General features: G+C 36.4%; 1 long non-coding RNA gene and 1 pseudogene across 1 annotated transcript; one reads left to right on the top strand and one right to left on the bottom strand.

Annotated features, from left to right (window-relative positions):
* The first annotated feature begins 238 nt into the window (after window positions 1–238).
* Window positions 239–4,537, top strand: LOC116557556 (annotated as a pseudogene).
* A 4,005-nt stretch (window positions 4,538–8,542) lies between these two features.
* On the bottom strand, window positions 8,543–25,149 carry LOC116557555. The gene is made up of 3 exons (XR_004271573.1): window positions 25,137–25,149; window positions 13,235–13,245; window positions 8,543–8,642 (listed from the first exon to the last, which is right to left on the bottom strand). It is a non-coding gene; the product is annotated as an uncharacterized LOC116557555 (long non-coding RNA).
* Between the last annotated feature and the right edge of the window lie 207 nt (window positions 25,150–25,356).

Here is a 25,356-nt window from a genome sequence, read left to right as displayed (position 1 = left end):
CAAGGTCAGGCATGGTGGCTCACACCTGTAATCCCAGAACTTTGGGAGGCCAAGACGGGCAGATCACCTGAGGTGAACAGGTTCAAGACCAGCCTGGCCACCATGGTGAAACCCTGTCTCTACTAAAAATACAAATTAGCTGGGTGCGGTGGCATGCTCCTGTAATCCTAGCTACTCGGGAGGCTCGGCAGGAGGATCACTAGAACCTGGGAGGTGGAGGTTGCAGTGAGCTGAGATCATACTACTGCACTCCAGTCTGGGTGATAGAGCGAGACTCTGTCTCAAATAAAAAAAATGTTAATCAAGGCCATTTCCATCACAGGCATGGCAGCTAACACAAGTACCAGCTCCTTGCACCGGCTGTCACTGGAGCTTATAGAAAAATGTTAAGAATAAAAATTCTCATTGTGATGAAGAGTGATAAAGAAATTATTGATACTCTTCTAGGATTTGATAACTGTCAATATGGTACTGGAGGATATCACTGAGTTTGAAATCCTACCAGAAGAAAGAATACTAAATTAGACCAGATTTCACTAAATGCAAATAATATAATAATGTTGGTTCATGGAGGAGAGGGACCTGAGGTATGAATGCATTTCCTTGATTTACGCTGGAGTCTGTTTTGTCTTGTAGTGAAAATATATATTTTTGCCTTTTAATGTTTTGATCCTATAAAGCTAAGTTTCCTATTAAGGGAAATGTTTTGGAGATGTATACCCATTTTTGTAAGTTAATCACGATTATCTTGGAAACAGAAGAAAAGAGTTCCTTTGAAGACTAAAGTAGAAGTGATTTTGGTTAAAAGATTTCATCAAGATATTGTAAAATATAAATTGCTACTTCTTAATTTTGCCTAAGACTCAGTAAATTGATTATATAGTGTTTGATTATAAACACCGAAGTCTGTGTTCAGTTTCTGGAAGTGTTTTTCCTTATCATCTAGCTGGTAATTGATTTTTCATTATGATCAACTCTTTATTTCTGGAAAACTTGTTTTCCAGATTTGAGATGTTCCTTGACTAATGGTGGAGTTACATCCTGATAAGCCCATTATAAGTTGAAAATATTGCAAATTGAAAATGCATTTAATATACCTAAACTACTGAACACTGTAGCTTAGCCTAGCCTACGTTACGTGTGCTCAGAACACTTACATTAGCCTTCAGCTGAGCAAAATCATCTGGCAACACACTGCACTGTGGAGTATTGGTTTACTCTCCAGAGCGCATGGCTGACTGGGAGGCTGGGGCTCACTGCCTCTGCCCAGCACCACAAGGCAGCCTGCTACTACATATCACTAACCTGGAAAAAGATCAAAATTCAATATTTCTACTAAACGCATACTGCTTTTGCACCATTATAATGCAGAAAAATTGTAAGTCAAATCATAGTAAATCAGAGACCATCTGTATTGAAAATCTGATATCATTATCTATGTGTCCTTTATAATTTGCATCTCTTTAGCCTGCCTCCACAGACCCTGAGTTTCTCATTGGTTTTTTAACTGATTTGATCCTTGTAGTAGTCAGTTTATTCTTTATTGTTCTCATTACAGTAAAAAAGTTAGCAATGACACTTTTCAGTTTGAAACCTCTTTTCTAGCTTCAGTCTGTTTTGTTTATGACCACAGATCTTGTTCTTATATATGTATGGTAAGATGCTTCTGTAAGGGGTGCAACCAGCTATTAAACCTCCACAGTGACCTCATTCCCTAAGCCAGCATCTTTGCCAGGTTTACACTCTGGGTACATTTGTAGCTCCCCACTGCATGAAGACTCCAGGTTTTATTGCACTTCCTGGAAATGCCAGCAGAATGAAAAATTTCTCCCACATATCATCACATGACTTACCTTTATTTTCAGGCTCTGCTGCAAACCTGTTGGAGGTGGGTGGTGTTCCTTCACATACACCCTGCAGGCTGTCTTATATATATTAGATTATTGGCATGTCAGTCCTAGCACTCTGGTCTTGTCTGTGCTGTCTTGAGAGATTTCTTGAATTTTTAGTTTGACTAAGTACATCCTTCTGTCATTTCCAAGAGGGTATAATTGTTTCCTTACTATATTCAAAATAGAAAAATGTGGGCTCAGTTTAGCATCTTGTATATTTTACTCCACTTTAAATTGAACCTAACATAGGTTGAGTGACTTGTTCAAACTCGCAGTAAGTGGCAGAGCCTGGTCTTATACTTTAGATCGTTTGAACCCATAGTTTGTGTTCTTTCCACTATGGAAGGCAGTATGCATAGTAGTTAAGAGTAGGGGTCCTAGAAAGGGAGAGGAGATGGGTTCTAACATCTGGAGAAGTGGGCCTATAGGGGACCATGCCAGGGAACTGATTCTCCAGTGCTGATTGGAAAGAGAGAATGGGTTTGAAGAGTAAATTTTCTTTCGATGCTTTAACTTACAGTGTGACCACTGATTTCAAGCCCACCTTTTGTGATGTTTGCTCTAACGTTGTCATCATTGCCTAACAATTGTCATGACTTGTTAGTCATGTGAGAAGTGATCATGGGGCCATTTGCCCTGAGCATCCAGACTCCAGTGGTCCTTCTATTCTGGGGCTAGGATGTCTGGGTTCCAGTCCTGCTCAGTAGCCACCATGACCACAGACAAATTACTGATGTCAATAGACTTGATGAAAATGCTTCTCTTACAGAGGTGTTGTAATGATGAAATGTGAGAGAACAAGAAAAGCGACAGAAAGGAGGCAGTACCTTCCCAGACAAGCGGGCCTTCCCTGGAGCATGTTCTTTGGTAGTTACTGGCGATAAGACAACAAATACAAAGGTCAAGTTGCTCTCTTGGAAGAAAAAATAAAGGAGTATTTAAAAAATGATAGCTGATGAATTTCTGATAAATATTAGCTTCTCTTATATATTATATAACTATTATTCAAGTGAGCCCGCTAAGCCCAGGAACTAATGAGAAAACTCTTTTAACAATAAGATGGACTGATGTATTAGGTATTTTCCCAAAACATGAGTTTTTAGAGGGTAAACTTCTCTCAAGATGAGAAGGAGCCAGTTTTGAACATTCATGGTTCAGGTACTAATTCCATTACAATTTTAAACAAGTTTAATTCAGTTTTGTTCATGTTTTTCTTGGCCCCACAAATTATCCTAGTGAACTGTCTGTCCACTAAGGAGGTGGGTTTATAAGCTGAAGCGTCAGTTTGGAAGCTCGACAGGAGCTGAGCTGAGCTACTCTCTGAATCTGACATTAGATGTCACTGCAATCAAAGGAAAGCGGAGCAGGCACCTGAGCAGTGAAGTGAAACTTGAGCATGGTGGAGGAAAGAGACGTGTTTAAATTGTAGCGCAAAGTACCTGGATAAGAACTTGTGACATGATTAGCATATACAACTTGCCATGGGGAAATTTTAAAAAATGTATTGCAACTGCATTCATTTTCCTAAGACATTGACTAGGAACAACTCCTCACCATTTTGCACATTTTGGTATTTCTTTTCCTAAGAGATAATAGAACTGACAGAGGCCCCCAAGGATTTTCAGTGCAGAATATTCCTACCAGGTTATAAATGAGAATTTTACTGGACCAGATCATGAAGTTTAATTCTTCTAATGAGCTTAATGCTTAAAGCTTCACCTGTCTTTCAAATATTCTTCAATTATATACTTTATCAGGTGTTTCCAAAGTTTCTTTGCTTAAAGATGTGAAGAACCCCAGGATCTAGTATTTGTTGTTAGGAATAGAGTTATCGGGTACATTCACATTTTTTTACTTAAGCAAAATATCTACAAGCAGTTGGAGGGCAAGGGACCCAACTAAGGTTTCTATTTATTGCTAGACAACTGGGTAAACTAAAAAGTCCATCCTCTCAAGGGATGTTATATTAAATATATCTTTTTATGTGTGTGAATTGGCACACACTATTGGAATTGATTCAGAATATTTAACAACTGATGCGGCATGGTTTCCGGTGAATTAAATCTAGTGATGGCTCAGGCTTCCAGGGGAAAAATAAGGGTGCTCCAAATGGGTGAAGGGAGAATTTGACGGAAACAACTGCTGCAGTCCCTATTTATCAACTCATGATGGAAGTACTTTCACATATTAATAACTGGGATGGCTGTACTGGTATCCATTGGTCGAATATCAGCCTGTGTATACATAACCTGGCTTATCAAGAGCCCACAAGATCTCTGGTGGTTTAGATTCCCAGTACAAGTATCAAAGTTCATTCTCATTACCCTCTTGATATTGATGTGGGCTACTAATTTTTACACTGCTTTAGTGATGGGAAGGGTCCACATGGAGGCAAATAATATGAAATGGGCAGAGAGAAGCTTGATCTATACATTTCTACATCTTTTTTTCCCCAAGTGTAATGAAGGCCTTAATTTGATGATCATCAAAAGGCTGATACAGCTCTGAAGATTCAGAAAGGCAGATTCGTGTCTAACATAACTACATTACCTTGGGGATCCCAGGAAGTAGACCGATACTGAGGATAGGAGTGGGGTTCTCTGTAATGGTGACAAAGTTCGTTTTAATGTGTCTTGATTTTTTTTCCCTTTGCTCCACATGAGAATTGAAGTACCAGTTTGCAATATATGTAAATTGTCTCATGTAGATTGGTTGAAGAGGAAAGGCTGGATTGCAAGAGCCTACGAGCAGGCAGTTTTCATGTTCAAGGTGTTTTTGCATGATGTGCAGTGCTTGGATTACTGAGCCCACAGTAGTGATCTAGCTCTTATTTGATACCTGATTGATATTTTTGTTTTCTGTTCATTATCTCATTGAGAAGAAATGGACCTATAACTTATTTCAGACCAATGATTTTGGTAATATTTTGAATTTGCTATAATTATTTAAGCTGTTCTTCTGAATACTTGTATGATTTTCTTGGTGATTCAGATCCAAACTTACAGCTAAATTATCTGAGTGATATTAATCTTTGCATGCATTAAAACTGCCAAGTTTTTATAATTGAAGGAAAGAGGATTACTACTTATGTATCAATGTGCCTGTGCCAAGCGTTTTTCACAATTATGCTAAGAGTTCACTGACAAAAGTATGAATGGATTATACCACTTAAAATATGAACGTATTGTTAATATTTGGCACTATAACCATCACTGGTTACCACCATGATTAGGAACCTTGTCTCATCGACACCAGACACATATTGATGTCACAATGAACTGTATTTTTCTATTGTTATGTGAAATTATTTTCTTTTAATTTCACCGTTTCTCATTGTTTGCATACTTTTACCTAGGGGTTTTCTCATTATTTCATTGTTATATGTCTTTGTTTTTGTTCTAATGTCTTAAAATTCCAGTTCTTAAGGTTGATTCCATTGTACATCTTTGGATTTTACAATATAATTAGGTTGGAGTCTTGTCAAGATGAGAAATCACCATGTTTCTGTGATAGCTTCTAAGTACGCTACTGTTTCAGAAGTCAGGATCCAAGGTCTCATTGATCAAATTAAGACCCCAAACTACATGGTTTATTGAGTCAAAACACAGTGAGAAGCAAGGGGCAAAGAGTAACATAACTTGGATGGGATGCAAATGAGAAGGCAAGACTACAATAAATATGAACTAAATTGGATGGCCCTTGCAATCCAGTCTTTCCTCTTCAACCAATCTACATGAGACAGTTTACATATATTGCAAACTGGTACATCAATTCTCATGTGGAGCAAAGGAAAAAAAAAATCAAGACACTTTAAAATGAACTTTGTCACCAGTACAGAGAACCCCACTCCTATCCCCAGTATCAGTCTTAAATCTAGAGCTGCATAAGACCCATATATCCTGCCCCTTTCCACTTCATCAGTATTCCCTGTTAATGGTAGGCTTATGATGACTGAGTTGAAAGTGGGAAAGGAGGCTCAGCAGAAAGAGGGTGCACAAAGTCAACTTGGTGTGTCTGAGAGACCACAGGGCGAAAATGGCCAGTTGCTATTTTTAAATAGCAATGACTTTTGTCTGTATCGGGCAGAAAACATGAGGAGCCAGAATAAGTGTTAAGGTGGTGTGATTTGAATTTAGAAAAACACACACACACACACACACACACACACACGTATAGACTTTTACATCTTTAGTGATATTTAATTTGAATAAAATGCATCCATTTAAAATTACATTTCTAAGACTATTGAAGAAATTACATACTCATGTAACCACTAGCACAATTAAGACATAGAATATTTTCAACAGTTCCCAAAATTTCCTTGTGCCACTTTGAAGTCAATGGCGCAACCTAAACCCTCAACAACCACTACTCTTCTTTCTGTCTGTATAGATTAATTTCATCTTTTCTAAATGAAATTATATACAATGCAGTCTTTTGTGTTTAGCTTCTTGTACTAACCACATTTTTGAGATTCGTCCATGTTATTTCATGTATTGGTTGTTCATTCCTTGTTATTGCCGAGTGTTATTCTACTATATAGACAGATTTCAATTTGTTTATCCACTCACATATTGCTTTTTTTCTATTTCTTCTTTTTCTTTAACTTTTAAGTTCAGGGTTACATGTGAAGGTTTATTATATAGGTAAACTTGCATTATGAAGATTTGTTGTACTGATTATTTCATCACCCAGGTAGTAAACCTAGTACACATTAGTTATTTTTTCTGATCCTCTCTCTTCTCCCATACTCCACCCTCCAATAGACTGCAGTGTATGTTGTTCCCTTCTATGTGCCCATGTGTTCTTATCATTTAGCTCTCACTTATAAGTAAGAACATGTGGTATTTGGTTTTCTGTTCCTGTATTAGTTTGCTAAAGATAATGGCCTCCAGCTCCATCTATGGCCCTGCAAAGGACCTAGTCTCATTCTTTTTAATGGCTGCATAGTATTTCACGGCATATATGTATCACATTTCTTTATTTATATATGTATCACATTATGGGCAAGGTTGATTCCAACTCTTTGCTATTGTGAATAGTGCTGCAGTGAACATACATGTGCATATGTCCTTAGAATGATTTATATTCCTTTGGGTATATGTGCAGTGATGGGACTGCTGAGTCATTATATTTCTATCTTTAGGTCTTGAGGAATTGCCACACTGTCTTTGACAATGGTTGAACTAATTTACACTTGAACCAACAGTGTTTATGCATTCCTTTTTCTCCACAAACTCACCAGCATCTCTTACTTTTTGACTTTTTCATAATAGCCAGTCTGACTGGCATGAGATGGTATCTCATTGTGGTTTTGATTTGCATTTCTCTAATGATCAGTGTCACTGAGCTTTTTTCATAAGATTGTTGGCTGCATGTACGTCTTCTTTTGAAATGTGTTTTTTCATGTTCTTTATTCGCTTTTTAGTGTTTTTTTTTTTTTTTTTTAAAATTTTTTTAATTTCTTTTGTGAGATGGAGTTTTGTTCTTGTTGCCCAGCCTGGAGTGCAATGGTGTGACCTCAGCTGACCGCAACCTCTGCCTCTTGGGTTCAAGTGATTCTCCTGCCTTAGACTCCCAAGTAGCTGGAATTACAGGCATGCACTACCACACCTGACTAATTTTGTATTTTAAGTAGAGATGGGGTTTCTCTATGTTGGTCAGGCTGGTCTCAAACTCCTAACCTTATGGGATCTGCCTGCCTCGGCCTCCCAAAGTGTTGGGATTACAGGTGTGAGCCACTGCGCCCAGCCTCTTCTAGGGTTTTTATAGTTTTGAGTTTTATATTTAAGTCCTCAATCTATCTTGAATTAATTTTTGTATATGGTGTAAGGAAGAAGTTCAATTCCAATTTTTTGCATATGGCTAGCCAGTTCTCCCAGCACCATTTATTAAATAGGGAGTCCTTTCCCCATTGCTTGTTTTTGTCAGGTTTGCAGAAGATCAGATGTTTGTAGGTGTGCGTAGTCTCATTTCTGATTTCTTTTTTCTTTTCCATTGGTTTATGTGTCTGTTCTTGTACCAGTACCATATTGTTTTGGGTACTAACTATACTATAGTCTTATAATATAGTTTGAAGTCAGGTAGCATGATGCCCCCAGCTTTGTTCTTCTTGCTTAGGATTGACTTGGCTATTTGGGCTCTTTTTTGATTCCATATGAATTTTAAAATAGTGTTTTCTAATTCTGTGAAGAATGTCAGTGGCAATTTAGTGGGAATATCACTGAATCTATAAGTTTCTTTGGGCAGTATGGCCATTTTAATGCTATTGATTCTTTCTATCCATGAGCATGAAATGTTTCCCATTTGTTTGTGTCCTCTGATTTCTTTGAGCAGTGGTTTGTAGTTGTCATTGAAGAGGTCCTTCACTTTCCTTGTTGGCTGTATTTATAGGTATTTTATTCTTTTTGTAACAGTTGTGCATGGGAGTTTATTCATAATTTGGCTCTCTGCTTGCCTGTTGTTGGTGTGTAGAAATGCTAGTGATTTTTGGACATTGATTTTTATATCCTGTGGTTTAAAAAGCTGCTTATCAGCTTTAGAAGCTTTGGGCTGAGATGACACAGTTTTCTAGATATAGGATCATGTCATATACAAACAAAGATAATTTGACTTCCTTACTTCCTATTTGAAAACACTTTATCTTTTTCTCTTGCCTGATTTCCCTGGACAGAACTTTCAATACTATGTTGAATAGGAGTGATAAGAGAGGGTATCCCTGTCTTATGTCAGTTTTCAAGGGGAGTGCTTCTAGCCAATGCCCATTCAATACAATATTGGCTATGAGCTTGTCATATATGGTTTTTATTATTTTGAGTTATGTTCCTTCAATATCTAGTTTATTGAGAGTTTTAAACAAAAAGGATGCTGAATTTTATTGAAGGCCTTTCTGCATCTATTGAAATAATTGTATGGTTTTGGTCTTTAGTTCTTTTTATGTGATAAATCACATTTATTGATTTGCGTATGTTGAACGAACCTTGCATCCCAGGGATGAGGCCAACTTGATCATTGTTGATAAGCTTTTTGATATACTGCTGATTCAGTTTGCCAGTATTTTATTGACAATTTCTGTATCAATGTTCATCAAAGATATTGGCCTGAAGTTTTTGTTTTTGTTGTACTTCTGCCAGGTTTTGGCATCAGGATGATGTTGGCCTCATAGGATGAGTTAGGAAGGAGTCCCTTCTCTTTGATTTTTTGGAATGGTTTCAGTAGAAATGGTACCAGCTCTTCTTTGTACCTCTGATAGAATTCCACTGTCAGTCTGTCTGGTCCTGGGCTTTTTTCGGGTGGTAGGTTATCACTGCCTCAATTTCAGAACGTGTTATTGATCTATTCAGGGATTCTATTTCTTCCTGTTCAGTCTTCAGAAGGTGTGTGTGTCCAGAAATTTATACATTTCTTCTAGATATTCTAGTTTGTGTGCCCTGAGGTGTTTATAGTATTCTCTGATGGTTGTTTGCATTTCTGTGGGGTCAGTGGTGATATTCCCCTTATCATTTCTGATTGTGTTTATTCTTTTCTCTTTGCTCCTTTATTAGTCTGGTTAGCAGTGTATCTATTTTATTATTATTATTATTATTTTTCAAAAAACCAGCTTCTGTATTCATTGATTTTTTGTTTGAAGGGTTTTTCCTGTTTCTTTCTCCTTCAGTCCAGCTCTGATCTTGGTTACTTTTTGTCTTCTGCTAGCTTTAGGGTTTGTTTGGTCTTGATTCTCTAATTCTTTCAGTTGAAATGTTAGGTTATTAACTTGAGATCTTTCTAGCTTTCTGATGTGGACATTTAGTGCTATAAATCTTCCTTTTAACACTGCTTTGATTGCTTACCAGAGATCCTGGTAAATTTGTCTCTTTTTTCTCATTAGTTTCAAATAACTTCTTGATGTTTGCTTTAATTTTATTATTTACCCAAGAGTCATTCAGGAGTAGGTTGTTCGATTTCCATGTAAATGTGTGGTTTTGAATGGATTTCGTAATCTTGAATTCTAATTTGATTATGCTATGGTCTGAGAGACTGTTTATTATGATTTCAGTTTTTTACATTTGCTGAGGCATGTTTTACTTCTGCTTATGTGATCAATTTTAGAGTAAATGCCATGCAGCAGTGAGAAGAATGTATAGTCTGTTGTTTTTTGGGTGGAGGTTTCTGTAGATATCTATGAAGTCCACTTGATCCAGAGCTGAATTTAGGTTGTGAATATTTTTGTTAATTTTGTCTTGGTGATCTGTCTAATATTGTCAGTGGGGTGTTAGTTAACGTCTCCCACTATTGTTGTGTGGAAGTCTAGGTCTCTTTGTAGTTTTCTAAGATGTTGCTTTATGAATCTGGGTGCTCCTGTGCTGGGTGCATGTATATTAGGATAGTACCTTCTGGTTGAATTGAGCACTTTATCATTAAGTAATGCCATTCTTTGCCTTTTTTTGATCTTTGTTGGTTTAAAGTCTGTTTTTTCAGAAACTAGGATTGCAACCCCTGCTTTTTTCTGTCTTCCATTTGCTTTGTAAATTTTCCTCCATCCCTATATTTTGAGCCTGCGTGTGTCTTTGCCCATGAGATGGGTCTCTTGAAGACAGCATACTGATGAGTCTTGACTCTTTATACAGCTTGCTATTTTGTGTCTTTTAATTGGGGGCATTTAGCTCATTTATATTTAAGGTTAGTATTGTTATGTGTGACTTTGATCCTGCCGTTATGATGCTAGCTGGTTATTATGCAGACTTGTTTATGTGATTGCTTCATAGCGTCACTGGTCTCTGTATTTTGGTGTGTTTTTGTGGTGGCTGGTTAACAGTTTTTCCTTTCTGTATTTAGTGCTACCTTCAGGACCTCTTGCAGGGGAGGCCTGGTGGTAATGAATTCCCTCAGCATTTGCTTGTCTGAAAAAGATCTTATTTCTCCTTTGCTTATGAAGCTTAATTTGGCTGGATTAAAATTCTGGGTTGGAAGTTGTTTTCTTTAAGAATGCTGAATATTGGTTCCCTAACTTCTCTGGCTTGTAGGGTTTCCACTGAGAGATCCACTGTTAGTCTGATGGGTTTCCTTTTGTAGGTGACCTGGCCTTTCTCTCTGACTGCCCTTAATGTTCTTTCTTTCATTTCAACCTGGGAGAATCAAATAATTATGTGTCTTGGTGTTGATCTTCTCAAAGAGTATCTTACTGGGGTTTCCTGCATTTCCTGAATTTGGATGTTGGCCTGTCTTGCCAGGTTGGGGAAGTTCTCCTGGATGATATCCTGAGGTATGTGTTCCAACTTGCTTCCATTCTCCTTGCCTGTTTCAGGTACCCCAATCTATCATAGGTTCAGTCTCTTTACATAATCCCATAATTCTCAGAGGTTTTGTTCGTTCCTTTTCATTCTTTTTTCTCTATCCTTGTCTGCCTGTCTTATTTCAGAAAGATAGTCCTCAAGCTCTGAGATTCTTTTCTTTTCTATTCTGCTATTGATACTTGTGATTGCATTGTGAAGTTCTCGTGTTGTGTTTTTCAGCTCCCTCAGGTTAGTTATGTTCCTCTCTACATTGGCTTTTCTGGCTATACGCTCCTGTAGTGTTTTATCATGATTCTTAGCTTCTTTGCATTGGGTTACAACATACTCTTTTAGCTCAGTGAAGTTTGTTGTTACCCATCTTCTGAAGCCTCTTTGTTTCGATTAAGCCATCTCAGCCTCAGTCCATTTCTGTGTCCCTGCTGGAGAAGTGTTCTGGTCATTTAAAGAAGAGGCATTCTGGCTCTTTGAGTTTCTAGCATTTTTTTCCTTGATTATTTCTCATCTTTATGGTCTTATCTACCTTCAATCTTTGAGGTTGCTGACCTTTGAATGGCAGTTTTATGGGTTTTTTTTGTAGTTGGTGGTGGTGGTATTTTCTGTCTGATGGATTTTCTACCTTGTCAGGGATCTGGGAGACAGAGTATATAAAAACTCCTAGGTCTCTGCATGCCTGAATGGCTGCTCTGTCAAGACTCCATACAGCTGTGTGTATTGGACCCAACGCCCTGGTGGCCTGGGCTCACACGGGGATCTCCTGATCCACAGGTTGCAAAGATCCATGGGGGAAATGTGGTTTCCTGGGCAGGGTTGCACAATCACTCACCATGTTCCCTGGACGGGGGGCAGTTCCATCCAGGTTTTATGCCACTCCGGGATAGGCCATTGATTCCCCCTGCTGCTCCTTGTTCTCTATGGGTCCACTTGCTTGCCTATTCAGCCCTAATGGGAGAACCTGGATACTTCAGTTGGAAGTACCGAATTCATTCATCCCTTTTTCCTTCCTCTCTGTCAGTGCTGTGAACCCTAGCTTTCTAATCAGCCATCTTGCTTCCACCTTGTTTGTTGTCCAAACATAGTTCCATTTCTTTATTTTAAATATGTGGTAGAATTCACCATAAAGACAATTGGGCCTAGAGTTTTATTTGTGGAAAGTTTGAAATTAAAAAAAACCTTTTATTTTGAAATAAATATATATTCACAACGAGTTGCAAAGATAGTCCAGAGAGGTTCTGTGTCACCTTCAGCAGTTTTCCTCATTGATTATATCTTAACTCACTACAATACAATAACAATGCCAGAAAACTGGCATTGCTACAAAGTGCATATACAGTTCTGTGCAGTTTTTATGCTATTAATACATAGAGCTATTCCATCATCACAAAAATCTCCCTCATACTGTCCTTTCATACTCACTCCTATCCTCTTCCCTCTTTTGACTCTAAGCCATGACAACCATTAATCCCCACTTACGGCTTTTAACCCTAGTCTTCTTATAATTATCTTAAAAATTCACTCTATATAAATTAAGAACTACTTCAGTGTTCTAAGTTTGCTTCAACCTTGGAACATAATTTAGAAAACTCAAGAAAAGAAGTTAAGTCTGTTGTATTTACTCATATTCTTACTCTTTCTGTTGTTCTTCCTTCCTGATGTTCTCAGGTTCTATTCTTTATTATTTCCATTATATTTGAAGGACTTCCTTTGGCCATTATTTTAGGGTAGATGTGCTGGCAACAATTTCTCTTTATCTGATTTTGATTTTCCCTCTAATTTTATTTATTTATTTATTTTGAGACAGAGTCTCACTCTGTCACCCAGGCTAGAATGCAGTGGCATGATCTTGGCTCACTGCAACCTCCACCTCCCTGGTTCCAACAATTCCCCTGCCTCAGCCTCCTGAGTAGCTGGGATTAGAGGCACATGCCACCACGCCCAGATAATTTTTGCATTTTTAGTGGAGATAGGGTTTTACCATGTTGGCCAGACAGATCTCAAACTCCTGATCTCAGGCAATCTGCCCACCTCAGCCTCCCAAAATGGTGGGATTGCAGGTGTGAGCCACTGCACCCAGCCTTCACCTATAATTTTTAAAGGATATTTTCACTGGACAGAATTTTGTATTAGTAACTTTTTTCTGTCTACTCTGGAAAAATATTGTTCACTATAGTGTCTGATGATTGATTTGCTGTCATTTGAATTGTCACAAATTAATTATAATATATTTTTCCCCTCTAGGTAATATATAATTTTTCTCTCTCAAGATTTTTTTCTTTGTATTTGGTTATTTAGAATTTTTTATTATGATGTGTCTTGAGGAGGAGTTCTCTGAGTTTTTTTCTCTTTGAGGTTTACTCATATCTTGAATTTGTGAATTTCCGTTGTTTACATTTTTGAAAATTTATTAGCTGTTATTTGTTTTAATATTCTTCCAGCCTCAACTTGTTTCTCCTCTGGAATTCCAATGACATGAATGTTAGAACTTTGGTATGATATCACGGGTCCCTGAGGCTCTGTTTATTTTTTGCCAGTCAATTTTCTTTTTGTTGCTTTGAGTGGGTCATTTCTTTGTTTCATCTTCAAAGTTAGTGATTCTTTCTTCTGTTTTCTCCATTCTGCTGTTGAGCCGATCTGTTTTAATTTTTGTTATTGTATTTTTCAGCTCTAAAATTTCCTTTTGATTTTTAATAGCTTCTATTTATCTGAGACTTTCTCTTTTTTGTCTTTTTAAAAAATTGTTTTATTCATGTTTGTAATTGCTCATTAAAGGATTTTTATTATCACTGTTTAAAAATCCTTGTCAGATAATTGTAATATTTCTGTCATCTATTGATTGTCTTTTTTCATGCAGGTTGATATTTTTCTGGGTCGTAGTGTGATGCATGATTATTCACTGAAACCTGAGCATTTTTGGTGTTACGTTATGAGACTATCTTAATACATTTTCTGTTTTAGCCGTCCTCCTCTGACTCCACTCTTAAAGAGGCGGGGAATTAGGAAATAATGCCCACTTATTTTTAGGGGTAGATGAAATTCCAGTTTTTGTAAATGGCCTCAGTTGACACCTAGGGCAGGAGTACTGACTCCCCACTATACCTTGCTAATACCACTCTGGCTGAGAAGAGTAGGACTTAGCTACTTTTCCCCATGCAGTCTCCACTGAGGCCACAGGGGAGATGACTTCATTAACACTGAGTGAGGATGAATGTCTCGACTTTCTGCTATGTTTCTGACCCTAACCCAGAGATAAATGATAAGAGTACTTTGTTTTGATCTAGTGGGTTTGCGCCATCTAGCTCCCTTTGTGGTCTTCACAGACACTGTGAGAGTAGCCCTCATTGTGACCTTATAAATACAAAAATCCAGGTTTCTCCTTGGTCTTCTTTGACATCACTCTGACAGGTAAGTTGAGGTGATTTTTTTTCCAGCCTGGGAATGATAGGAGTCTAGATTCTTAACTTGACTTGTGTTAGTAAGGGTGAATTTGTAGGGGTTTTTCTCCAGTGGTATTTAGGAGGGGTAGAGTAGATATTGTCTTAAAATGTTCTGTATTTCTAGGTTGTCCCTTTCCTTCTCTTTGGTTAGATGAGCTGGCTTTTGTTGAAATTTCTTGTTGATCAGCTCCTGCTGGTGTTTTTGGCTTGCTGGCTTCTTTAACACTAAGTTTGGGATGTAAGGGGATAAAACAAAAATTGCAAAAACTCACGAACACAGTCTTTCAGGACCTGAGGTCTCTAACTTGTCTGTTTTCTTCTCGCCATCTTTCAGAGTCATCTTGGCTAATTTTATATATAATGCCCTGTCTATCTGCACCTAGTCGGAATAGTAGGAAAAAGTACCTCTACTTCATATGCGCAGAAGTGGAATGGAAAACTTTTGACCATGGAATTCAATTTTGTTAAATTGATATAATGCTATGCAGATGTTTGCTTTCTTCTTGTGTCAGGTACTGTAATTTGAATATTTTAACAAAGTTGACATGTCATATATATATTCAAATTTGTTGGAATATAGTTTTTTATAAAATTATTTTCTTATGCTTAAAATCTGTGTCATAATGTCCCTTTTTCTCTAAAATTGGCAATTTGTTTCTCTCTTTATTTCTAGATAAGTCTATGTTGTAGTTTATAAATTTCATTAATCTTTTATTGAACCAGTCTTTGGTTTCATCGATTTTTCTCTATTTTCTGTTATATATTTTACTGGTTTACACTTTATTATTTCCTTATTTCTGATTCCTTTCTATTTAATTTGCTCTTCATTTTCTGATTTCTTAAGGTAGGAGTTTAGGCCACTGATTTCACATCTTCTTTTCTGATAAAAACATTTAATTCACAGATTTCCCTTTACATACTATTTTAGCTGCATCCCCCAAATTTTGACCTTTTAAAATAATTTTCATTCAGTTCAAAAGATTTTCTAAATTTCTCATCCTTTTTTTTTTCCTCTTTTACACATTGGTTGGTAATACATGTTAATTTCAAATTTTGAGCATTTTTCAAGCATATTTCTATTATTGATTTTTAATTTCACTTTGATGTGCTGAATTGTTTCTGACAAAAAATTTATGATAATACTTAGATTAATTCTTTTTTTGGTGTGTATATATATAAATATATAAACATACACACACATGTATATCACAGGTATATAACAAAAATATATGTTTTGTCATTCTTGGGTAAGGTATTAATTACATTAGGGTGGTTGATAGTGTTCATATTGTCCATGTCCTTGTCTATGTATATTTTGCCTACTTGATCTATCAGTTATTGGAATAGATGTGTTTCTATATGTTTAAACTCCATAATATGTTGTATTATTTTTGCTTTATACTGTCAATTACTATTTAGAGAAAAGAGATTTTAAAAAATGTTTTCCTACATACTTACTATTTTAAGCTTTATTAGCTTCTTTAAGTAGAACCAAGTTTTCATTGTGATCATTTTCCTTTTGCCAGAAGAATGCCCTTAACTACTTGCTTGAGTGCATGTTTGTGGCTTATAAATTCTTTCACTCTCACTTTTCGAAAAATGTCTTTATTTTGCCTTTGGGTTTTTAAAGACTGTTTTTTAAAAGGTGGATTTAGAATTCTAGATAGACATTTCTTTCTTTCAGCACTGTAGGATATCATTACATTGTTTTTTATGTTGAATTGTTTCTGACACAAAATTTATGACAATACTGAGATTTATTCTTTTTAAAATATTGAATCCTTTATTTCTGTCTGGTTTTTAGAATGTTTTTCTTTATCAATGTTTTTCAGAAATTTGACTTGCTGTGACTGGCTTTGAGTTCTTCCTGCGTGGGATAAATTGAATTTCTTGTATATATGAATTTAAAATTTAGCAAATTTGGAAAAATTTTCAACCATTATTTCTTCAACTGTATTTTCACTCTCCTGTGCCTCTTCTATCACTTTGTGAATATATTTATATAACATATATATATATATATATATATATATATATATATATAAATTTGGCATTCTTTAGCAGTCACTGAACCTGTGTGTCATTTTTCAGTGTGCTTTTCTCTATACTCCATTATGCATCGTTTCTGTTGTTACGTATTGTCATAAAACATTTTTCCTGTAGTGTCTGGTGTGCTGTTAATCATGCCCCAGGAAATTCTTATTTCAGATATGTTATTTTTGATCTCCAACAGTTTCCTTTGATTATTTTAATATATTCTATTTTCTTCTTTACTAGATTTATGTTTTTCTTTATATTCTTAAAAATATCCTGGCTGGGTGCGATGGCTCACACCTATAATCCCAGCACTTTGGGAGGCCGAGGCAGGTGGATCATGAGGTCAAGAGATCGAGACCATCCTGGTCAACAAGGTGAAACCTTTTCTCTACTAAAAATACAAAAATTAGCTGGGCACGATGGTGAGTGCCTGTAGTCCCAGATACTCGGGAGGCTGAGGCAGGAGAATTGCTTGAACCCAGGAGGCGGAGGTTGCAGTGAGCCGAGATCGTGCCATTGCACTCCAGTCTGGGCAACAACAGCAAAACTCTGTCTGAAAAAAAAAAATCCTATTAATATTTATAAAATCTTGTTTAAAGTTTTTCTTTGTAAATTCTTTCATCACAATCTTTCTTGGATCTGTTTATATTGATTGATTTTTTTTTTCCTGCATAGTGGTTAAATTTTTTGCTTCCTTACATGTTTGGTAATTTTTGGTTGGATGACAAATATTTAAATTTTTATGTTTTTGAGTGATTAAAAAATTTATTTAAAGTGTGTAGGATCTTTTCATGGAAGTCTTGATTATTACAGGGCATGTTTTTAAGCTTTTTGAAGCTAGTCCTGGTGTAGCTTTTAATCTAGGGCAGTTTAGTCTCACTATTAAGGTGTGGCCCAAGGGATTTCTTTGAATATTCATATGCTCAATGAGGTTTCTTCACTCTGGCTGGTAGAAACACAAGCAATTCCCAGCCCTGTGTGAACTCATTTAATTGTTTAGCTTAGGGATTCCTGATATTTGTTCTTTTCCAACAGTAGTTCTCTGGCCTCCTGGAATGTCACTTTATGTGTTTGTAAATTGGCATTGAGCCAAATACTTAAGGCAAACCCTATGCATATTTCTGTAGTTCTTTCTGTAACCCTTTTATATGTAACCTGTCCTTTGGCCCACGATTTATAACCCTCATGGTCTCCCTGAACTTGCACCTTTTTTCTCTCAGCTCTGTGAATATTACCCTTCCTTCTGCTATCATCCAGAAATTACCTCCAGGCAAAAAGCTGGGGTGATTGTAGACCTCACTTCATTGTTTTTCCTCTCAGGAATCACCTCCTATACTGCCTATTGTGTAATTCATGAAAAACAGTTGTTTTAGTATTTGTCTACTTGCTTGTTTTCCTTTTTTTTTTTTTTTTTTTGAGACGGAGTTTCGCTCTTGTTACCCAGGCTGGAGTGCAACGGCGCGATCTCGGCTCACCGCAACCTCCGCCTCCTGGGTTCAGGCAATTCTCCTGCCTCAGCCTCCTGAGTAGCTGGGATTACAGGCACGTGCCACCATGCCCAGCTAATTTTTTGTATTTTTAGTAGAGACGGGGTTTCACCATGTTGACCAGGATGGTCTCGATCTCTTGACCTCGTGATCCACCCGCCTCGGCCTCCCAAAGTGCTGGGATTACAGGCTTGAGCCACCGCGCCCGGCCTGTTTTCCAATCTTGTAACAGTTACTCCTGTATGGAAAGAAGCGAAGGTCTGTGCCTTATGCATAGTTGATGTTTACCTGATCCTTCTATTCTTCCTTATTCCTAAATAAAGCTCTTGGGTTTTTTTCCCCTCATCCTTTTAAATCCATGTAAAAATACCATATGTGCTACTTGCTTATTTCATTTATTCTATGCTAACATGTTTCACAGGTTACTTAGTTACTTGCTATCTATGGCAGACCCATCTTACATGTATTTCCCACCACATTTTTTTTTTTTTTGTTCTCTATAGTAATTCCTTATATTTTGGAGTTTAAAATTTTCAAGTACTTATTAAGAATTGTGCTGACAGCTATTTTATGATAAATTTCTGCATAGATGTACATATATAGTTATTTTCTTAGATATAAGGAAAGAATATCTTAAAAATTTTTTAGTTAATAAGGTCTCTGGTACATAAAGAGACTCATTTATTTTTCATTTTTGGTCAAGCATTATTGGCATGATCTCTCCTCCAATGGTTCTTCAGGTCAAGGTTACTAATATTGTTCTGGGTCTTTTTTTGTGTATAAATAATTTTCTCAAGCTGATTGGAAGTTTAGAAAAAATACTATTTACAAAATACAAAATACTATTTTATCATGTATTTACTAAATCTCTTTGGCCTGGCTGGTTGCAATTGTGAGAATAAAACTAAGCTGAGTTACCCTTTTGCTATTACATTTTACCTTCTTTTACAGAGTTCTGCTGTGCAAATTTTTTTTTTTTTTTTTTTTTTTTTTTTTTTGAGACGGAGTTTCACTCATGTTACCCAGGCTGGAGTGCAATGGCGCGATCTCGGCTCACCGCAACCTCCGCCTCCCGGGTTCAGGCAATTCTCCTGCCTCAACCTCCTGAGTAGCTGGGATTATAGGCACGCACCACCATGCCCAGCTAATTTTTTGTATTTTTAGTAGAGACGGGGTTTCACCATGTTGACCAGGATGGTCTCGATCTCTTGACCTCGTGATCCACCCGCCTCGGCCTCCCAAAGTGCTGGGATTACAGGCTTGAGCCACCGCGCCCGGCCTCTGCTGTGCAAATTAAACACTCCTGGCCTCCCTGAATTCTGATCGCTTTCTTTGTGGTGTTTAAAACTCTCTTTTGTGATATTGTGCTGGCCTAGAGCCAGAACCTGAGCAACACTATTTTATAAAATGCAAAACTGTTTTTTAAATAAATTAAAGTGGCTGCCCCATTCTCCTCACAATAACTACTGTCCTTGGCCTCTGTAAATAGAACTGCTAGTTTGTTCTTCAAAACTATGTAAAACTGCTTACCTTTTTTTATCAGTAACTGCTAAAATCTGTGACTTCTATCACCACCCAGACGATGTGTAAACAAATGTATATCTTGACTTCTGTAAACCACTGAGGTAACAAACAGAATGACTAAAGTCCCCTAGCCCTTGGAATGTCCGGAGACCCCCACCCTTGTCTCCACCCAGGAGGTGAATCACAGAGTCCCCTAGCCCTTGAAATGTCCGAAACCTTTTCATCCCCATCTCCGCCCCTCACCCCCACTCCCAAGGTGGTTTTTCGGGTATAAAAAATCATAGCACCCTCCTTTTGGCGCCACAGGTTGGAGAGACGTGAGTCCTCTGTGGTCGCCGGCATAATAAATGACCCTGCAATCTGGCATACTTTTGTCTTGGTGATAACTTTCTACACTCGGTCCAATACAACACTTTGCTTATTTTATTCCTTGCAGAGTAAAATTCATGTAAACTAGTACAGCCACTATGAAAAACAGTTTTGAGATTCCTTAAAGAACTAAAAGTAGAACTACCATTTGATCCAGCAATCCCACTTACTGGGTATCTACCCAGAGGAAAAGAAGTCGTTATATGAAAATAATACTTGCATAAGCATGTTTCTAGCAACACAGTTTACAATTGCAAAACTGTGGAACCAACCTAAATGCCCGTCAATCAACTAGTAAGTAAAGAAACTGTGGCATATATACATGATGGGATACTACTCAGCCACAAGAAGGAATGAATTAATGGCATTTGCAGCAACCTGGATGAAATCGGAGACTATTATTCTAAGTGAAGGAACTCAGAAATGGAAACCAAGCATCATATGTTCTCACTGATATATGGGAGCTAAGGATGCAAAGCTATGAGGATGCAAAGGAATAAGAATGATGGACTCTGGGGACCTGTTGGGAGTGGGTGGGAAGGGGCAAGGGATTAAAGACTACAAATAGGATGCAGCGTATATTGCTCAGGTGATGGTTGCACCAAAATCTCACAAATCACCAGTAAAGAACTTGCACATGTAACTTAATACCACCTGTACCCCAATAACCTAGGGGAAAAATAAATAAAAACATAGAAAAACCAGTGAATTAAAAAAATATAATTTGGTAATAAATATCAAGGAATTAAAAAAAAAAACACTTAGAAAAGTCTTTACCAAAGCAATTCAGTGCCTCCCCAGAGCTGGCTGTTTTACGTAAGATTTTGACTTCAATGGCTTATAGTTCTGAAAACAGGCATTGTCTTGAGTGTCCAGTTTTTAAATCTTCATAAACTAGTGCTGGGTTGGCTGAAGCTTTAGCATTCCTGAACTGTGTTTATCTTAACTTTTTTTTTTACCATGAAGACATGGGTAAATTTTAGCATAGTTTGAAAGATTGTGGTTAGTATGTTCAAGATCCACATATTTAGGAAGTAAAGTTCCACATAAAGAGTAAAACTGACACCAGAAGCTTCCTCTGCTGTTAATACTACAACTTGCAAGTATTGTAACTGCTAGATATAGTTGGTAAAATCTGGACTGGTGAAAACAGTGATTCTGAAAATTTAGGTTAAATTTCCATGTGGAAAGACAAGTTTGACAATGGAGAATATCTTTGTCTGTGCCTTTTGCTAGTAGAAAACTGGTACTAGCTAATTATTTTGGGGGACAAGAAGTCTCATCTCAAAATAGGCAGCACTTTAGTATGTAACGTTTTGGATTGATGGTGCCATGGGTGGTGGATTATACAGAAATTGATCACCTGGGTTATTCTGTTTCTGTTTCAGCTTTAGTTTTCCTTATGTGACTACAATCATATATCCATCTGCCAACATCTAGGACCAAAGAGGCAATCAAAGAAGGAATAAATTCCTAATTTCTCTCATTTCTCCATAGACTATTAATTTAACTCTGATTTATTTCTTAGATATTCTCTAATTTCTGGAAATGTGTGTATGTTACATCCAAAGAGAGGAAAAAATGACTAAGTGGTGGCGATTTGAGTGATTGACATGAGATATCCAAGCCTTTTATTTTTGGTCAGGGGTCTTCAGTGGACAGCAATGAAGTCTTGCTCCCAGTTATCATTTCAAGAATTCAGATTAGGGGTCAGCCACTGTTGGAAATAAATGGAATTTCAGATTAGTGTTGTCACCAATGCAAATTCCTTTTTTAAAAAAAATATGTGTGTGTGCATAGTAGGTGTATATAATTATGGGGGACATGAGATATTTTGATACAGGCAATGTGTAATAATCATCTGGGTAAATGGGGTATCCTTCTTTAGCATTTATCCTTTCCTTATTGTTACAAACAATCCAATTATACTCTTTTATTTTTAAATGTACAATAAATTATTGTCTACTGTAATCACTCTGTTGTGCTGCAAATTCTGGCTTGAAAAGAAAAACAGTTTATTTCAGATGCCAAATTTTACCTGGCCATGAAATTGTTCTCTCAGATAAGGTGAATGCAAGAACAGCATGGTACCATTTATCTCTCTTTTTTTTTTAATTCAACTATTTATTTATTTGTTTTTTTTTTGTTTGTTTTTGTGGGTGTGTTTTAGGTGTATATATTTATGGGATACATAAGAGGTTTTGATACAGGTATGCAATGTGAAATAAGCACATCATGAAGAACGGAGTATCCATCCTGTCAAACATTTAGCCATTGAGTTGCAAACAACCTAATTACACTCTTTAAGTTACTAAAAAATGTACAGTTGTTATTGATTATAGTCACCCTGTTGTGCTATCAAATAGTAGGTCTTATTGATTCTTTCTACTTTTTTTTGTCCCCATTAATGTCCACTTTCCCCACCCTGCAAACCCCTGACTACCCTTCCCAGCCCCTGGTACTCATCCTTCTCCTCTACATTTCAGAATCACTATTTTCATTAGTCCAGATTTTACTACCTATACCTACCAGTTATAATACTTCTAAGTTGCAGCATTAACAGTAGAGGCTGCTTCTGATGTCAGAGTTTTAATCTTTATGAGGAACTTCTTAAATCTGCGGATCTTGAACATACTAACTATAATCTGTCAAACTATGATAAATTTATCCATGTCTTCATGGCAGAAAAAGTAAAGATAAACAGTTCTCTATGTTTATGAGTTCAGTTGTTGTAATTTTTAGATCCCACATATAAATGATAACATAAAATGTTTGTCTTTGACAATTGGTTGCTCATAGTAACCACCAATGATCCTTTGAATTTCCTCAATATCAATTGTAATGTTTTCTTTGTTATTTCTGATTTGATTTATTTAGATCTTCTCTCTTTTTTTCTTAGTCTGGCTAAAAGTTTGTCAATTTGTTTAACTTTTCAAAAAACCAACTTTTTTGTTTCATTGATCTTTTGCCTTGTTTTAAATTTCATTTATTTCTGCTCTGATCTTTATTATTACTTTTGTTCTAATATTGGGTTTGGGTTTGCTCTTGCTTTTCTAGCTCTTTAAGTTACATTGTTAGATTATTTGAAGTTTTTCCTCTTTTTTTGATGTACTGCTATGAACATTCCTCTTAGTACTAGTTTTTGTTTTATCCCATAGGTTTTGCTATGTTTGGTTTCCATTGTCATTTGTTTCAAGAAAATTTTCAATTTCTTTCTTAATTTCTTTATTGACCCATTGGTCATTCAGGAACATAATGTGTAATTTCCATGTATGTGTATAGTTTCTAAAATTCCTGTTGTTATTAATTTCTAGTTTTATTTCATTGTGGTCAGAGAAGATACTTGATAGTATTTCAACTTTTCAAACGTTTTAAGACCTATTTTGTGAGCTAACATGTGGTCTAACCTTGAGAATGATCCATATGTCGAGAAAAAGAATGTATTCTGTACCTCTTGGATGAAATGTTCTATAAATATCTGAGATCCATTTGGTCTGTAGTGCAGATTAAGACTGATATTTCTTTGTTGATTTTCTGTCTAGAAGTTCTGTTCAACGTTGAAAGTGAGGTGTTGAAGTGTCTAGCTGTTATTGTATTGAGGTCTATCTTTCTCTTTTGTTCTAATAATACTTCCGTTATATATCTGGGTGCTCCAGAGCTGGGTGCATATGTATTTAAAATTGTTATATTCTCTTGCTGAATTGACCCATTTATTATTATATAGTGACTTTTTGTCTCTTAATGGTTTGTTTCAAAATCTTTTTCTCAAATATAAACATAGCAACTCCTCTTTTTTGCTTTTCTGTAGCATGGAGTATTTTTTTCTGTCTTTTTATTTTCAGTCTATATGTGTCTTTATAGGTGAAGTGTTTTTCTTGTAGGCAACAGATCAATGGGTCTTGTTTTTTCATTCATTCAGCCAGTCTGTGTCTTTTGATTACAGAGTTTAGCCCATTTGCATTTGATGTTATCATTGATAGGTAAGGACTTTTCTACAGTTATTTTGTTACATGTTTTCTGGTTGTTTTGTGTTTTTCTCTTCCTTCTTTCTTTCCTGTCTTCCTCTAGTGAAAATGATTTTCTCTGGTGATATGATTTAGTTTCTTGCTTTTTATTTTTTGTGTATCCATTGTATGTTTTTTTGGTTTGAGGTTATCATGAGGCTTGCAAATATATCTTATAATCCATTGTTTTAACCTGATAACAACTTAATACTGCTTGCATAAAAAACAAGCCAGGAAAACTATAAAAACTAACCTTTACTTATCCCCCCCACTTTTTAACATTTTGTTGTTTCTATTTATATCTTATTGTACTATATCTTGAAAAGTTGCTGCAGTTATTATTTTTGATTGGTTTATTGTTCAGTGTTTCTACTTAGGAGTCGTAGAAAGAGTAGTTTACATACCACAGTTACAATGTTCTAATATTCTGTGTTCTTCTGTGCACTTATTATTACCAGCAAGCTTTGTACCTTCAGGTTGTTATTGCCCATCAGTGTCCTTCTCTTACTGATTGAAGTACTTTCTTTAGCATTTCTTGTAGGACGGGTCTGGTAATGATGAAATCCCTTAGCCCTTTGTTTCTCTGGGAAAATATTTCTCCTTTATGTTTGAAGGGTTATTTTTACTGGATAACTATTCTAGGGTAAAAGGTTTTTGTCCTTCAACACTTTAAATATGTCATGCTACTCTCTCCTAAGAGTCTTTAGTAAGTAAGTAAGGTTTCCATTGAAAAATCTGCTGCCAGTCCTGCTGCTTTTAAGATCCTTTCTTTATCCTTGTCCTTTGGGAGTTTGATTATTAAATGCATAGAGGTAGTCTTCTTTGGGTTAAATCCGCTTGGTGTTCTATAACCTTGTATTTGGATATTGATATCTTTTTCTAGGTTTGGGAAGTTCTCTGTTCTTATTTCTTTGAATAAACTTTCTACCCCTGTCTTTTTCTCTACCTTCTCTTTAAGGCCAAAAACTCTTAGATTTACTCTTTTGAAGGTATTTTCTAAATCCTGTAGGCATGTTTTCTGTTTTTGTTTTTGTTATTTTTTCATTTTTCTTTTGTCTCCTCTGGCTATTTTCAAATAGTCTATCTTCAAGCTTATTAATGCTTTCTTCTGCTTAACCCATTCTGTATTAAAGGACTCTGATGCCTTTTTCCATATGTGAATTGCATTTTTCAGCTCCAGATTTTCTGCTTGATTCTTTTTAATGATTTCATTCTCTTTGTTAAATTTATCTGATAGAAGTCTGAATTTCTTCTCTGTGTTACCTTGAATTTATTTGAATTTCCTCAACACAGTTACTTTGGATTCTCTGTCTGAAAGTTCACATATGTCTGTTTCT

This window comes from Sapajus apella, unplaced genomic scaffold, assembly GCF_009761245.1.
Source record: "Sapajus apella isolate SASKATOON/1434 unplaced genomic scaffold, GSC_monkey_1.0 scaffold19, whole genome shotgun sequence".
Taxonomy (NCBI): domain Eukaryota; kingdom Metazoa; phylum Chordata; class Mammalia; order Primates; family Cebidae; genus Sapajus; species Sapajus apella.
Note: the sequence above shows the minus strand (reverse complement) of the source record. Positions and strands in the feature narration are given on the sequence as shown.